Source organism: Hemicordylus capensis, chromosome 2, assembly GCF_027244095.1.
Source record: "Hemicordylus capensis ecotype Gifberg chromosome 2, rHemCap1.1.pri, whole genome shotgun sequence".
Taxonomy (NCBI): Eukaryota; Metazoa; Chordata; class Lepidosauria; order Squamata; family Cordylidae; genus Hemicordylus; species Hemicordylus capensis.
This window is the reverse complement of record NC_069658.1, coordinates 312,555,115-312,572,810: the sequence shown is the minus strand read 5'-3', so window position 1 is coordinate 312,572,810 and position 17,696 is coordinate 312,555,115. Positions and strand designations below refer to the sequence as shown.

The 17,696-nt window shown below is 43.4% G+C and overlaps 1 long non-coding RNA gene across 1 annotated transcript in view; it reads left to right on the top strand.

The window, feature by feature from the left end:
- Positions 1 to 2,051: 2,051 nt before the first annotated feature.
- The window catches only part of LOC128346098 (uncharacterized), a 59,986-nt gene continuing 44,341 nt past the window's right edge, over positions 2,052 to 17,696 (top strand). The window contains exons 1-3 of the long non-coding RNA XR_008316780.1: positions 2,052 to 3,476; positions 5,492 to 5,608; positions 10,954 to 11,101. This is a non-coding gene — a long non-coding RNA (uncharacterized LOC128346098). The remainder of the gene's footprint in view (positions 3,477 to 5,491; positions 5,609 to 10,953; positions 11,102 to 17,696) is intronic.

Sequence of the window (17,696 nt, the reverse complement as noted above, 5' to 3'; positions counted from 1 at the left end):
ATTTGACAAACCATGGCAAATTTTGCCACCATCACACGCTGGATACCGTGCGTGATTATCCTTTGGTCTGATCTGTTGCAGCGTAGGGTTTGGAGCGGGCTGCTAATCCACTTGGGCTTGAGCAAACTAGGGGCAAGGTCAGTAGGGATTTGAGTAGGGAGGTTCTGGCTTTTGGAGGGCCTTCCTCACACTGGCATTCAGCATTTTCTTCCGGAATTGTTCAGACCTGAGGAGTTCACCGTTCTGTGGCTGGGCACAATATTTATTTTCTTGAGCTGCAGAGTGGGGCTTGTCAAATTCTTGGAGGGGTTGAGGGGTAAGGCCAATCTGGGCTGGCCTTTCCCTGTAGCAGGAGCAGTGCAGGCTGGGCCTAGGATTAGGTGGGGACATCTCTGTAAACACCTTTGGTCTGGTTTAAATGAGGGAAGACAGGCAATTAGATCCTAGAGGCTTTGTAGCTCAGGGGCTAGATTGGCACCCCTTCCTGCTTCAGGGGCTTCACAATCCTTAAAGGCTGAACGGCTTGAGGGGGTGAAGCCCACGATTGAGGCCTGATCCATATTGTGTTGGCCAAAAGGGACAGCAATTAGCTTGCCTGTTTGTAGACTCTGAGCTGGGGTGTGTTGCCCATTTAGGCTTGGGCTAGGGTACGTGTATCTGATAGGCCCGCACTGCTTTGTGGTGGGGCTGATTTTACAGTTCTGTTTTCTCAATAAAGTTGTGGTCCTTTGACCTAGCTATTGTGTCTGTTTCCTTTGCGCTGAGGCTCGGGTGTGGGTTCAATGGAAGGTTCCCTATAGGATCCAAACGTGTACGTTTTGCTGATGGGGGAGATTGTTGTAAGAAGTCCAGCAGTTTGGTGCTTCCTGCAAGGTACAGGTGTGGGATAATTTTAACTTAAACTGAAAATCATAAAGGAGCAAAGGAATTGAATCGCAGAAGGGTGGTGATTAATGTGATTTTGCTTTTTAAAAGTGTTGATGCAGCAAACTATCCAAATGGTCCTGTTTTCTGCTGCCTCAGGGCAAGTTCATGATACTTGTAAAATGAAAAGTATATGCTTAAGGACTTTGCTGAATTATGAACCACTAAATAGAGCAATAAAATGGCTCCCATGTTACACAATGTTATACGGGCATTTCTGACTGGCTTGCACTGTTGCAAGTGTCTGAGGAAGTGTTGGTGGGCAAGAGCATGCTACTTACATTGGAAAAAGTTAGCATTCCTGATGTGTAGGTGTGCTGCTTTAGGTATTTATCCTCGACATTTCATTAGACATCCACAGCAGCATGACCCAATCAGAAACACCCACATAATGCTGCACAATATGTGGGCCAATGTATTTTGTCAGAACAGCTTGTGCAGGCTAAAGGTACTTCACACACACACACACACACACACACAACCAGACCTCTTTCTTTGGGTTCTCACAACCTGCACGATGCCTCCAAACTGTGAATCATGAGATTTGCAAGCTGTGTGCATTCCTGATTTTTGAACATAAACATGTAGGAATTTTTGATGAGGCTGGGTTGTCACCACACTAACCCAACATTTAACTGGGATTGCAATTAAATGTCAAGTTGGCACTGCACCAACCCATGTAACGAGGATTAATACCAATCTGGTTGTTGTTGTTTTTAGTTAATTTTTAATGTTTTTTAAATTTTAATGTAAACTGCCCTGTGTCACTTTAGGAAGGGCAGTATATAAATTGAATAAATAAATAAACAAATAAAAATCCCATTTAAATATTGGGTTGGCATGGTGCAAACTCATCAACAAAAATTTCCGGGTTCTTATTGTCAGATATCGGGTGTGTACAGTTTGCAAATCTCCCATTTCCTGATTCCCTGACATTGCAGAGATCAGTAGAACCAGTCATCCCTCCCTCCCTTCTGAGCTCCCCCACACACGCGGTTTTATAAACTAAAACACATTCTGGGTTTAAGTATGAAACAGGTTTTCACCCCTTTGAGGACAACAGGTCAGTGAAAACTGGTCTCTGTGAGGCTAATGGAGACAGACATCCCTTCGCTATTAGGAATGTAAAGAGAAGGTAAATGAGAATACAGACCTCAACCCCCAGCCTTTGTGGTGTGTCCAGTAGTTTAGAGAGGATACACTGATGGAGCACTTGTTGGGCTCTTCAGGATCCAAAAGTCATTTCCGACATCTTCCTGGTGGAGCTTTCGGACAGGATCAGGGATGGCAAAAAAGATGACGGTGGGCGGGGGAGAAAGTTTCTTGCCATTCACCACTGCAGGCTGTGGTGTTACTGGATGGTCTCCTGATGTTCCCTCTGACTTAGCCTGCACTTTCAGGAGGGGTGAAGGGCTCACATTGCATGCTAACCCTTCATCTCTACTTGATTTTTTTGTATATGCTGGTTTTAACCCTTAAAGCTCTTGGGACCATGCTACCCCAAAGGCCACCTTTTTCCACCTGAACCTGCTGGTTGCCAAGATCTTCACTGGGGACTATTCAAATTAAATACTAATACTTAGTGTTACAGGTGGGATTCAAATTAAATACTAATAATTAATATTAATTTATTAATAGGCACTTAGTTATATTTGCAAAAGATAACCATTTGTTTCTTGACTTGGAAAAGTTCTTCCCTACAGAAAATGACAGAATTATGGCCACAAAACAAAACAACACTTGAAGGATATAGTCCTTCAGCTTGTAAATCAATGGAACTTATTTCTAACTAAGTATATTAAGGATTGAGATGAAAAATGCCACATCTGTCTATAGATACCAAAATAAGCCCAGTTCCCATGAGAAACAATGGGAATTTGTAAATATTAAAACAGTTTCCGAGTCAGAGCTAAAGAGAACCATTTGCTCCTACTCCCTCTTTTGGCCAAAATGTTCCTGCATGTATAATTTTTCTCATTTATGCAGCCTTCTGTCAGCATTTAACATGGCTGGCTTCACCAGAGTGTTCCTGATGCTAACACAGTATTTCCAAAAGAGCTTTAAAGGGGGGAAAAGTGATATATTTCCTGTCATTTATCAAGATAAATTTGTTTTGTTGCTACGTGGGAAAGGCTTTATCCATTTCTATGAAGGTGAAGAAAAAGTGCCCTTTTTATATATAAGGATTAAATAGTGGCTTTCTTTAGTAGATTTTTCTTTGCTTTTCTTCACTATATATTACTTATTAAACAATCTATTTTAGTATAGACTTTCAATATGATGAAATAGGAGTGGAATTTCGGTAATTTGATGTCATGTATAGCTTTGCTATTAAGAATATTTATTTATTGTGTTTATATTCTAGCTTTTGAGTTATAAACTCCAAAAAGAAGAAGACAAGAGCTAACATATTTGAATAATTTATTTGACATTTTTCAATACATGGCCAAGGACTAGGTTTACCATACCTGAAAGAACATAGCATGCAAGATTTTCATCAAATGTTGTTGCCATGCCTTCTGCAAGCAGTTCAGACTTTCCATTAAGAAAATGTCAGTGATGTTTTTCTCTCTTAGCTACCATAAAATTAAAAATGTAAAGGAGATGACTTTAACCCATTATGTGGTCCGAGAACCAAAAAGTAAATAAAGAATTCCATTACGAAATAATTCTGGGGCTCCATAATTTAGTCTGATTATCAAAGACAGTATTCTTACGTAGTTAACTATTTAGAGATACTTTTTCTTGCCGTGTTCTGATATAGTAGGGTTTCCCAACCTTTTAAAACAAGTGTTCTACTTTTGTTGCAATGTTTGGAGGATGGTGGCCACTCTGTGTTGGATGCTGCTGGTGTGGGCTCATCAGTCTTGTGGAAACTGATGGACGAGAAAACAGCAGACTAGGAGGCTGCTGATTGCTCCTTCACTTTCCCCTCCAGCTGATGACTGCTGAAGGGCTTGCCAGCTGTGTTAAATCAGGCCTCTGGCCTGCTAGGCAGTAGGGGACAAATGTGACAGGTTTGAACCTAGCCAGGCCTATACTGGGATAAGAGATAGAAAATGGGCATAGCAGCCTGCTCCCAGTCTAGAGCATCTTTGAGAATGTAACATTTCTGTTAATAAAATTCTGGCCATTTTACTTTCAAATGGGTGTCTGTCTCTTCCTTGGTTTGCCTCTGCAGTTTGAGCATTGGAGTTCTGTGCTTGGAATTCATATGCACTTGCTTATTGAATGTTTTGCAGCAACTTCCAATGGAGGAAACTACTGAATATGGTTGTTGTTGTTGTATTGTTTTGCACTGACTGACGTCCAGACTAAGTTACTTAATACTACTACTCAGGAATAGGACAACTCTGGCGTAATTAATTCTGGATGTCAGGAGCTGAACATTAGAGAAAATGAATAAAGATAGTGAGGCTATTCACATGATGGGAGAAAATTGGGCTAGCAGAGGCTAGCCCAATTTTCTCCCATCGTGAAAAACAACGGGCTTGGCTGCGAGCCCGGTGGTTCCTAAGCAGGTCAACCACTTCAGTAGCCCTGCCCTTAAACCAGGTTTGTGGAGCGAGTGCTCCGCAAACCCGGTTTTTCTAATCGTGTGGCTCCCGTATGGCTCCGTGCCACTGCAACTCACGAGTAGACCCCCAACCGGGAGGCTCAAAAGCAGCCTCCTGGCTCGGGGGTCTCTCTAGCATGCCCTGCGTGCTCGCATAACGTAGCCGGCAGTCGTGTGGGTGGCCGGTTCAGCCGCCCGGAGCAGACTGACTGCTCGTGTGCAGGAGAGTGGGTGAAGCCTGCTCTTCCCGCTAACCCTTCCGAGGTGGGTCTCCTTGATCGTGAGACCCACCTCAATATTTCTGGGCCTATGGAACAGCCAGTATCCTGTGCTAGTAAGAATAAGAGTCTGTGGTGCCGAGCAAGGCTTGAACAGCAAAGGTGAGCAACTCTCAGATATCAGTTTCAAGGTACCAGGACCTTTAGCAGCTCCATGGCAAGTTCTGCAGGACCTGCAAGCTCTTCCAGACAAGAAAGATATTGCTTTGTCAGTAGTTTGAGTTTTGAGGACAAATATTCTGTAAAGATTTCAAAATCTTCCAGTAAAAGGTAGCATATAAATGAAAAAAGAACTTCAGGTGAATCACCTTTTTAAAAGGTGTGCTGCCAAAGTTTTGAATTGCACAAAGGATAAATGTGATCATGTTATGTTTAGAAAGTCAAAGATTTCTGCATAACCATTTTCACTACAGGTCTGCTAAAAGATTTTACAACGACTAAGGGACTTCTTCCCTCTTAGCTGTGCAAGATTTGCAGCTTAATTGTTCCATTTCCAAAACTTCAAGCAGTGCCTTCCTTCCCTCCACAGAAGAATTAAATAAAGCACAATGTGTATCAGGTGGCTCAGGCCCTAAAAGCATTTCTGTTGGCACAGAAGCATGGATTGTAGCTGCTTTGCTATAGCATTGCTTGTAGGGCTGCAATCAAATGGCTGGAACACATTATGGATAGTCACAGAGATGCCACCAAAAATGATGTCTAACGGCAAGTTTCTGTCTCCATTCCATTCTAGAAATATTTGCCGCATGAAGCACTGATCACATTGGGAATCTCTATGGCCCCAACCAGCAATCTCCCGGAATGTTGAGCGAGAGCATGCAGACTCACAACGTGATGGATGCACTCCAAGGTGAAGATGTTTACACATTATTGTGGGTTGTGTATGTCAAGAATTCCAAGGGAATGCCATGTTTAGCATCCTAACCATGACCATAATAGTCTTTAGCCATAAGCTTCTTGGTATCTCACAATGGAGGAGAGGGTAGTCATAGCCATCCTTGATTTCTATATGTATGTATATGTAAGGCAGTCCTGTTCACACACAAAATATTTATGTGTGTATGAATACAACATAATGTCTGAATAGGGCTATTACCTCTTACCCTTCACAGAACAAGTGAGCCTCACTCCTTTTTTATTTTTAAAGTCCTGGAATATTAAAGCAAGCAATATAAATAGTAAAGAGGAAGGATTACTACTGCATCAGAAACAATATCTTAGTATAAGGCAAAAAGAAAAGATCCTATTCTTGACATCAGGATTTATTTATAGCCTCTGGTCATTTAAATTATCAGCTCAGTCTGTAATCCTCAGCCTTATTGCACCTCACAGCCATATTGAATCTCATCCAGCTGAGACACACTGAAGTCTAAGTGGCATAATAAAATTCTAATCATGTGCAGTGTTACATAGCAATAAAGCTGGGTTTCTGCTATGTGCTATTGCCCTTCTGCCTCTCCAGCCACATTCTCCTTACATGTCTCTCTGAGTAATTCTAGACACCATATCGTTCAAGTGGCCTTTGCAAAAGAACATAATATTAATTCAAAAACTGTAGCTGTATTCTAATCTAACCTTAAAACGTCAGCGGTTTTAGCTGCCCACTTGCTCTGAGCAGTAGGATGAAAAATGAGTTGGAAACTGGGTAGGTGGGGTAATGTGAATAAGCACCACTAGGGTAACTTTCTGCTTGGCTTTTTGTCCCTCCCAGGTTCATGTGACATCCTTCCAAGTCACTACAGAAAACATACTTTGTAGTAAAGGTCAAAGTATTCTGTCCAAATTTAACATATTGTGATAGAATGGAGTTGAACCTCAAGCCTATTCATAAAGGCTTTTATTTGTTGGTATATTTAATGGTCTAGAGATGATGGTTACCACACTGGTGACTTTGTCACAATTTTTATCAACACTAGTGGGCCCAGGTGCAGAGCATCTGCACCTCTAGTTGGGCCCAGCTGTCCCCCCCCCCCCACGCCGGGATGTCCAGCTTTCTAGCTGGCCGATCGGCCACTCCCCTCCCCCCCGCGCCTGTCCCCCACAGGCCAGGCCATCCCGCTGCTGCTGGCCAGGCTAGGCTGGCCTGCCGCCGCTTTCTTCATGCGTCCAGGCCAGGGCCTGCTGCTGCCACCTCATCCCTCCTCCTCGTCCCGGTCAGCAGGGCTTCGCCCGCTGTTTGCCCACCTCTTATGGCTGGTGGGGCTTCACCTGCTGCCCTCCACCTCCGCCTCCTGGCCACTGCCATTATTTCTCTCCGCTTCAATGCTGCAGCTCTCTCACGCTCTAGAGCATCTGCGCACTAGTACTTGATTGCTCCCCTCACCCCCTGTCACAGCCCCCCTCACCTCAGAGTTCTCCCCACCCTCACCTGAGCTACACTCCTGCTCCTCCTCCTCCTCCTCCATCCCATTGCTTCCATCCCCCTCACACCTCTTGGTCATGGCTGCAGCATTGCTGCCACCTATTGTACAAGATTCCGCCCCAGAGACCTCCCCACTCTCACCCGAGCCCTGCTTCTGCTCCTCCCCAGCAGCAGCAGTGGTTGACCAGGCCATTCCTTGATGCTGCCACCACCATGGCCACTTGTTCCCCTGAGGCCGCTGACAGGCCCGGGCCCGGGCCCGTCCCTTGCCTGCCTCCCTCCCTCTGACAATGGCCTCAGTAGCCTTAAGGGCTACTGAAAGTCCAGTGGGTTTTCTGATGGGGTGTGGGCCCTCTGGCCAGTACTGGGCCTGGCTGGCCTTTGAGGCTAGCCCTGGGAATGATGCTGCAATGAGGATGTTGGGAAAGCAAGGTGGTGGCCAGAGGCACTAAGAGCTTCACTTTCATAGCCTCTGCTAGTCCCTTGTAATGACAAAAATAGAATTTAAAAAACAGAACAAAACACTGCCTGGCACTGCTCTAACCCTAACCTCTCCAACCTGAAGCTGGTGCTAGTAATTACTTAGTAGAAATCACTCCTTATATCTAAATCCTTGTGGAATGGTAACATTGATGGCTCACAATAAAGTTCCCACTGCTAATACTATAACAGATATAGACAGATAAAAAGAAAACCTCTCTCTTCACTTTGTGTTCTCTTTTCCCCAAAGTGCATAGATCGAAGTATTCATTGATGATGCAGCACAATTAATTAAATAGAAATGTCTGTGTTATAATTGCATGCTGCTGCTCAAAGTTCTCTGGATTAAAATACTGTATATTTTCATCTTTTAATGTCATATCATTTTTGTCTATCTCATGTCAAACCCACATGCATAATTAGGTATTTTGATAATAAATGTTATTTTATATATTAGTATGTACATAATAGTTTTTAAATGTCAGCAATTGGTCTAACTGCACTGGTTTAGTTGATGAAGAGACTTAATAACAAGTCTGTGCTATTATGTCCCTGACTGTGACTTATGACATTACACAGTTTATATTGCAGCCACTACAGTCGAATTACATAAAGCTGATGTGAACCGTGTGCTGTCACAATGTCAAATTACTGTACTGATTTGTTCTTGCTCTTATGTCTATATGATTTTAAGTCAAATGTGAGGAAAATAACTTGTGTATATATAGATACAAATCTTTTAAAATCATGTTTAAAGATATGTTACATAATAATTTTCAATGCTTGTTACAGAGTTTGAGACCGTAACTTGACCTATGGTAATTTTTCTGGGGGCTTTCTCTCTCCCTTCTTTTATGTGCTAGTAGAGGAAAATCATTGTTATCATATTTTAAAAAGAACCAAACATGCAGAGATGGCATAGAGCTAATTCAGTCTTGAATTCAGTGGGAGGATGTGTCAGTGTCTCATGCTTCCTTGCATCTTTGTCACATTAAAAACTAGTGAACTTTAACATCCCTTTTCCTCTCGCACACACAAACAACCTCCCTCACAATTGGGCAGATCTGTGGTTCTTCCTCCCACATTGAATCAATTGCTGAGAAAGGAGCATGAGATCCTCTTAATACTTTCTCTATGTCTTAGAAATTTCATTCATTGTAATGACAGAAACATTTTTATATAAGAACATAAGAACAGCGCTGCTGGATCAGGCCCAAGAACCATCTAGTCCAGCATCCTGTTTCACACAGTGGCCCACCAGATGCCGCTGGAAACCAACAGGCAGGAGCTGAGGGCATGCCTTCCCTCCTGTTGTTACTCCTCTGCAACTGGTACTCAGAGGCATCTTGCATTTGGGGCTGGAGGTGGCCTATAGCCCTCCAACTAGTAGCCGATGAGAGACCTTTCCTCCAGGAAGTTATCCAAAACCCTCTTAAAGCCATCCAGGTTGTTGGCTGTCAACACATCTTGTGGCAGAGAATTCCACAAGTTGATTATGCGTTATGTGAAAAAGTACTTCCGTTTGTTGGTCCTAGATTTCCTGGCAATCAATTTCATGGGATGACTCCTGGTTCTAGTGTTATGTGAGAAGGAGAAGAATTTCTCTTTATCCACTTTCTCCACACCTTGCATGATTTTATAGACCACTATCATGTCTCCCCGCAGTCGTCTTTTTTCTAAACCAAATAACCCCAGGTGTTGTAGTCTTGCCTCATAAGAAAGGTGCTCTAGGCCCCTGATCATCTTGGTTGCCCTCTTCTGCACCTTTTCCAGTTCTACAATGTCCTTTTTTAGATGTGGTGACCAGAATTGTACACAGTACTCCAGTACTCAAAACATTCATAGTCTTTCCACATGTTCCAAACTGTAATGTGCTATAAGGAAATAGCAGAAATGAACAGATTTTAGCATCTCAATAATGATTGTGTAGAACAACGAATAAATTTAGTAAGAAGCTGATTGTAGGTGACTCAGAGCAGTAAGCCATGATTCAAAAGAAAAATAATACCAGCAAATCTGGTTCTAGTGGCTAGTAAGGTCTTTGTTTCAAAAGCATACTGTTAATAATATCCCTGTACTTCATTGCCATATATCTATTAACTGAATGTGATTTTAGGAACTCTTTTTAAATTCAAGTTATTTGTAGTGTGTCTTTTTTTAAAAAAACTTTCTGTTAAATGTTGTCAGAGAAACAGGTTGTGAGTGGATGAAGTCAGACTCCTGTAGTTACAGATTTAATTTACATTCCCTGGAAATTTTGCTGAGATCTTGCCACTAGTAAATATTATGAAATTAAGCAAGATCTCCACTTTGATCTAATTTTAGTTGCACTTTAAACAGGCATTTGCACAAGATTCTTTGCTTCAAAATGTGGGTAATACATTTGAATGCACATCTCATTAAAAGCGCAGACAGCAAGCACTGGATATACATTCTGATATGCATTTAGATCAGTTTCTACTGCACTTTTCCTGATCCAGCAATTCACACACAGGCAGAAGCCTGCTACGTGGATCTCCTTATATGGATTGGGTACTAATTTTGTATAATCTTAGTTTTTGATCAAAGATTGTGGAAAACCAAAACAAAAAAGGACAACCTAACTGAGTAACAGCCACTAGGTTTTAGTACATTTGATTCTACAACTGATCAGGCTACTGAGAAAATCATAAAGACCAACCACTCATACATTTTTCTGCTGCAAAATTCTGTTTTCTACAGTTCAGTCTCATGGCCTTATCTAGGCTTGTCTCTAAAGGAGGCATTTTGCAGCAGCTGGTACCAATAGCCCTATTTCCTGCCACAGCACTATAACATTTCCCCCCACTAACAAGCTTATTTTTTGGAAAAGCAGGGCCATTTTCCTATCATACTAGATTTCTTAGCATGATAGTTCCATCTGACAAAGGCTGAGGAGACAAGCAATACCTGTACAGTAAAAAAAAAAACACAAAAAACAGTGAGGATTAATACAGTGCTGTGAAGACTTCTGCTAGCTGGTCGCCTCTGGGTGACAGGCACTACTGCAGCAAGGACGGATCAAAATGCTGGCGTGATGTGTCCTTGTCCTTGTCACGTCTGAAATACTATATGCACTGTTTTAGTAATACACAGAGGACTTCTTCTTCTTTGCTATTTTGAGCGTTTATGAAGTACACTGTAAATCTCCCGTTCTTCCTGGTTTTCTATGACAAGATTTTTACCATATACTGTTCCTCTGGGTAGCATGCTAGTTGTGTGAACATTCTGAATATACTTGCCCCTCATGCGATCAGTTCTGTTTAGAATATTAAAATGTTAGTTTCTGGATGCCACAAAACATTAACTGCACACTTGATGGCAATCATATATAGGTCCCAGTTGTGAACTTCTGCACTGACCACATATGCTGAAATTGTGCTTCTAATGAAGTGTTCTCCAAAAGAAGAACTGATCAGACTTGAATTTAGCAGTGTAGACCATTGACTCTGCCTACTTTCCTAGTAAAGGCTGATTTTAAAGGTATGTGTTTGTACAATCTTATTTATTGCTGTTCTTGTTGTGTGTGGTGTTGTCTTTTTAATCTACTAGGCTTGAGATAAGCTGCCCTGTTACTTGACTTTGCTTGCTTTTGCTTTCTGTACTCCTGCGAGTTCCCACACAGTGCTCAGTAAGACACACAGCAAACTGAAACATTCCAGAAAGCAGCTGTAATCTCCTATGCCACCTTGGACCTTGACTATTTGGAACATATTGTCTGATGTATATTTCTTCGTCCCGGCCTCCGTCTCCCCGGCCTGGTGGGGGCAAGTGCCTGGGCCGATTTGGCCCTTAAACGTGTGTGGGGGGGGACACAAAGGAGCTGGGAGGGCGGGCGGCCGGACGGCGGAGGGAGGGGGAATGGCGGCGGGGGGCCAGGAGCGCCGTTACTAGAGCCCGTTATTCAACGGGACGTAATTCACTTGTGTAATATAATGTGCACACAGTTGTGTAGGTTTGCTCTTGAGCAAAAGCAAAAACTGTGCAACTGGAGAGTATTTTCAATGGCCATGCAATCACACAACTCCCTTTGTGCAATTTTTGCATTTTCACAAGTGTGCACTTGTGCAAATGTGCAAAGGCACTTACATCTGAGTAAACATGCATAGCATTGCACAGCTAGTGTACTGCATGTTGTGTTGTTGTTATATATTTAGATTTCCATACTGCTCTTCTGCTAGCAGATACTCAAAGCAGTGTATGAAACACTTAAAAAAACAATAGAAACAGAATGCAATTTTAAAAAAATAGCAGCAGGTACAGAGGAAACCAAGCAATCAATTATGATCCTCAACACAGCAAATCCCATCAGTGGCCACCAAAGCTCTGGCCAAAACGAATCTTTTTTTTCCCTCATAGTGAAAGGGGGGGTGTCAAACATCTGGGGGAAGGAATTCTACAATCTGGGTACCATCATAGAAAAGGCCTTATCCTGAGTCACTGCCAAATGTAGGACCTGGGCTAGCACAGACAAACCTGCTTTAAAACCATTTGGAACTTTAAACACACAGAACATGAAATTGCACCTAGCAGGGAACCGATGCAGATGATAAAAAATAGACATTATAAAATCTTTATAATAGACCCCCGATAACAGACTGGCTCCAAGATGCTGCACTAACATTTCTGGAAACCTTTCATGGGCAGCCTATGTAGAGCATGTATTATTTAATCAAGACCTGGGTGATAGTCTCCAGATCTGCTTTTCCTAGGAAAGGGAATGGCTGATGCACAACCTGAAGCTGGGCATAAGCACCTCTAGCCATGGCTGCTACCTGAGCAAGTGTGGAGAGGCTGGATCAGAAGTATCCCCAAGCTATTAGTGTGGACCTTCAGGGAGGAGTAGCACTCCAATTAGAGCTGGTAAAAACCCCAAACCCAGTTTGACAGTCTTATTGACCAATAATAACTCTGTCTTACCTGTATTTACTTTCAGCGTGTTTGTCCAAATCCAGTCCACCACCACTCTCAAACACCAGTTCAGGACATTCACAACTCTTTGGAACCAGTTGAAAAAGAAAGGTAGAGATAGGGAATGGCAACCAACCCAAACCTCCTGACTATTTGTTCAAGGGGTTTCGTGTAGATGTTAAATAATAGGCAAGAAAGGATGGAACTCCAAAGGATGCCACCTTCCCCCTTTACCACCTTCTGGAACATGCTCTCCAAAAGGACGTGAACTCGGAACTGTGCCCCCAATCCCCAATCTGGTCAGACAGTCTGGATGGATACCATGGTCAATGGTATCGAACGCTACTGATTAGGTCAGCAGACAGGACACACTTGTCCTGTCTGGTTCTTGGCATAGATCAAGGCAACCAAAGTGATTTCTTTTCCAAACTTGGGTTGGAAGCCATACGGAAATGAGTTAGAACCCCTTGGAGTTGGGTTACTATCACCCTCTTGAGCACCTTGCACCGAAATGGCAGGTTTAATGCTGTCTTATAGTTATTAAGATCAGAGGGATTAAGTGAGGTTCTCTTCAAAGGTGGTCTCACCACTCTCTTCTTTAATGGAGCTAACATGGCTTCCTTTACCAAGAAGGCATTCACTGAGGCTCTACACACGATCCATGTGTAGAGCCTAGCCCGCTCTCCCCTGGGCAGCCACTCATTGCTGGGTGGCCCGATTGGCTACCCACATGACTACCAGCTCCATCTTGGAGCTGGTAGGGGTTGCAGGGATCAGGGCCACATGGTCTCTGATAGTCACAGGATGCCCCGAATGAGTGTGCGGGGCATCTTGGGGAGACCACCGGAACCAGGAGGCTTGTTTGAGCCTCCCAGTGGGGGTCACCTCGTGTGCCACCGTGCCACAGAGCTGTGCCACAGTGGCACACGATCAGAAAACCCAGGTTAGTGGAGCACTCACTCTGCTAACCTGGGTTAAGGGGAGGGCTACCTTGGCGGGCTAGCTGCCACTGGGCTCACCTGTGAGTCTGGTGGTTCTCACAATGGGGAAAAACTGGGCTTGGCTCCTTTAGCCCAGTTTCCCCCCATCATGGTAGAATAGCCTCACTGCCTGTGTAACCTACTGTGCCAGGTGGCCTCTTGCTGACTAAATTATCCAAGAAGTGCAGATCTTGAGAGTATGTGATTGGTGTCAGACCTCCATTCACATCCTCGGGCATGGGGAGTTGAAAAGAACCTATAACTGACAAGTCAGTGTCAAGACCATATAGTTCACTTTTAATTGCTAATTCATTGAGCCTTTTCTCATGAGCAGTGAGAAAAGGCAACAGGGTTTGTGGGGAGGAAGCTCTAAAGAGCTTAGCTCCCCACAGACAATCATGCCGTCTTCCCTGGGTGGGTGGATTGCCCATCCAGACGAGCACCGGCTGCTGCTGGCAGCTCTGAGGTTTGGCATGTGAGGACATGCCACCCCATCCCCAGAGTTCCAATAATGCGAATGTGTGGTGCATTATAGGGAGCTCCCCCTGAGTCTGCTAGCCATGGCTGCTTACAGCCACGGCTGACAGACACTCTGGAAAATGGGTTTAAAAGAGTGCTCACTCCCTTAACCTCATTTTCAAGTGAGGGTCTGTAGGCAGGTTTGTCTCCATGGTGCCACTGGGATTGGCCCCGATCCTGGTGGCTCACATGCACATGCAAAACTGGGCTGAGTTCTCTTAGCCTGGTTTTGCATGTGTGTGTGAATAGACCCATTGTCCAAGTTGGAATATATATCTGCAAAGTGTAGTGCAAATGGTTCACAGCAGGCCACCAAGCTATGGTCTTGATTGGGTTAGTTTCCACTCAACCCTGCAATCCTGATTGAGTTAGGTTCCACACAGTCTGGAACAGCTTCACTGGCTGACACGTAGCAAATGCAATGATGGAGGTGGTGAAGTAAGATTTCTTTACTGCCATGGAAAGAAAAGGAAAGGTTGTGCTGTTGAGTTGGTGTCATGTTGACACTTGGTGACCACAGAGCCCTGTGGTTTTCTTTGGTAGAATGCAGGAGAGGTTTACCATTGCCATCTCCTGCGCAGTATGAGATGATGCCTTTCAGCACCTTCCTATATCACTGCAGCCTGATACAGGAGTTTCCCATATTCTGGGAAACACACCAGCAGGGATTTGAACCAACAGCCTCCTGCTCTCTAGGCAGGTTGCTTCCCTGCTTTGTTTTTGGTTCTATTTATTGTGAATTTCCCTCCAGTGTTGCTCCAGTTATCATCCCAACTGCTTCATTGCCCTGAAACTCTCCATAAACCAGGGAGACACAGAGAGCTGGTGATAATACTTTAATGCAATTGTCAACCACCTGGGTCATTTCCTCCAACCAGGGCATCAACAGGTCAACCAGGTCAACAGGTCAACCAGGGCATCAACAGAGTCATTAATCCTGGTACCAAGAAAATCCCTCCAACATCAGGAAACCCTTTGAAATGAGATGTCACTGAGGATAAACCATCTTAATAGGCCACCAGCCCAAAGAGGGAGGAAAAAACATAAATCTACAGCCTCTAGGTTTGGAAGGGATCTACATCCTTTAGACCTGGAAGAGAGCTGATCTAACTATATCAGTGATGCTCAGATACTCATACTAATCCTTACCATCTAGAATGCAATGCCTCACACAAATTCCAATTCCAGAAATAATTGTATGTAACAAGGTATTTTGTGTGACTAGTAACACATCGGTAAAAACTGTTAACATGGTTTACAATATGAATATGCAACCTTATCCACTTGGCAAGGTGGATGTATCAACATCATATGCTGATAGGGACAGTGTTGACTGGATGAATGTGGAGGGAATGTCTGTTCAAATGTGCAGCTCACTGAAAATAATGCTGTGCAGATAGGCACCATTCACACTCAAATACATATTCCAATGCACATTTGGATGCACATCTGATTTATGCCTGCAGTTCCTGATCCAGCAAATGACAAATGCACAAAAACCTGCTCTTCTTAGCTGTGTGAGAGCATCAATGTCTATTAGAAAGTAAAACATATAATTGTATTGGCTATTTTTCTTATCTTTTCTAATGCAATAAACTGTAAAGAACCCTAGACAGAAAATGTAGTATGTGTTCATTATATGAACAAGCCATCTTGTAGTTTTGTTGGGAACATTAATAGATACTTCTTTATTTTATATTGCTAATTCACACATGATTTAGCATTTGAAAGGCCACTATATAAAACCAATGATGAAAATGTCAAAGAATCAATAGAAGTGAAGGGCTATTAACATGTAGTAGATAAACTATATATGAGTCTTGTCATAGTGTCCTTCCAGGTTCCATCTGTTATTTAGGATAAGGTTATCCATGGTAAACCTCACCAATAGTATTTGTGAAATAGCCCATGGCATACTGAGCAGAAGATAGGTTTATTATTTGTGCAGTGATAAAAGAAATATGTTGGACACAAGGTGTTTGCTCTATATTCGCCATAATCTTCTGGAGAACCAAGAGAAAGTTAATGACTCAGACAGCAATATCTTTAAGTCCACTTCTTCCATTTAGCAAGTGTATAGAGCTGTGGGGAGCAGCCCCAAGAGAATCCCTTTCCCATTGTTGGAAAGTGCTGGCTTGTTAAGGATTAGAAGTCTCATGTGATAAACGTGGGCAACAGAAGTTTACTATGGAATCAAGCTCTCTCCCTTTGTTTTGTTAGGTTGAATCCAGAACTGGGTTCAAGGTCCAAAGTAGACAATGGTTACATGGCTACTGAGGACTGTTTCTTACATTACCTGTGAAATGCGTTGGCCACTACTGTAATGTTGGGTTCCATGCCACATTCTTAATGTTTGAAAGGCATCACTCTTTTATACCAAAATGGTTTCCCCACATCCATTCTGTAATGATACAGTGTGGTGCTGGAACCACACATGGTTCCCTCCCTATTTCAAATGTTTCCAGTGCAGTGTCTAAATCTGACCACGCAGAAGCAACATCTGTGCAATTCATTCAGTGCTCATTCTTGCACAACTTCCTTCAGTGAACGGTACTTGGATTTTTTTTAAAGGGACATTTTTGAAAGCAAATAGAAAAAACTGGGCATTTTAGAATAATAAAAAAGGTAAACCAAAGCTAAGTAGGTTGCTTGAGCTCACCGCTAGTCAAAATACATGCACATTCAAAACTGCATATTCATTTATCAGAAGTGGTGGTTCTGGGTTTTTTAGATGCCTAGATGACAAGCTGTTCTTGTAGACAATCTGGATAAAGCATAGGCAGGTTAGCATTTGTCCTGATGATGTGGACAAGCTGCTTGGGTCGGTGTGGCCTACCACCTGTTCTCTGGATCCTTGCCCGACTTGGGTGCTTCTCTCTAGCAGGGAGATTGTTGGAGATAGCCTAGTTAATATCATAAATGCATTGCTGAGGGAGGGTAGGGTGCCTCCATGTTTGAAGGAGGCAATAGTTAGACCTTTTCTTAAGAAGCCTTCCCTGGATCCCTCAGTGATGGATAGTTATAGGCCAATCTCCAATCTCCCTTTGTTGGGCAAGGTGATTGAGAGGGTGGTGGCTGACCAGCTCCAGGCAGTCTTGGAGGAAACTGATTATCTAGACCCATTTCAAACTGGGGTTGAGACAGCCTTGGTTGGCCTGATGGATTACCTTTACTGGGGAACTGACAGAGGGAGTGTGACTCTGCTGGTTTTTCTGGATCTCTTGGCGATGTTCGATACCTTCTGGATCGCCTGGGGGAGTTGGGAATAAGGGGCACTGCTTTGCAGTGGTTCCATTCCTATCTTTCGGGTAGCTTCTGGATGGTGGAGTTTGGTGACAGTTGCTCCTCAAAACAGGAGCTGTTATATGGAGTCCCCCAGGGTTCCATTCTGTCACCAATGCTTTTTTTTTTCATCTACATGAAACCGCTGGGTGAGGTCATGAGGAAATTTGGTGCTGAGTGTTATCAGTATGCTGATGGCACCCAAATCTACTTCTCCTTTTCATCTTCAGGAAATGGCACTCATTCTCTAAATGTCTGCCTACAGGCAGTAATGGGCTGGATGAGGGAGAACAAATTGAAGCTGAATCCAAGCAAGATGGAGGTGCTCTTTGTGGGGGCTCAGAATCTGAGGGGTGAGTTAGATCTCCCTGTGCTGGATGGGGTTA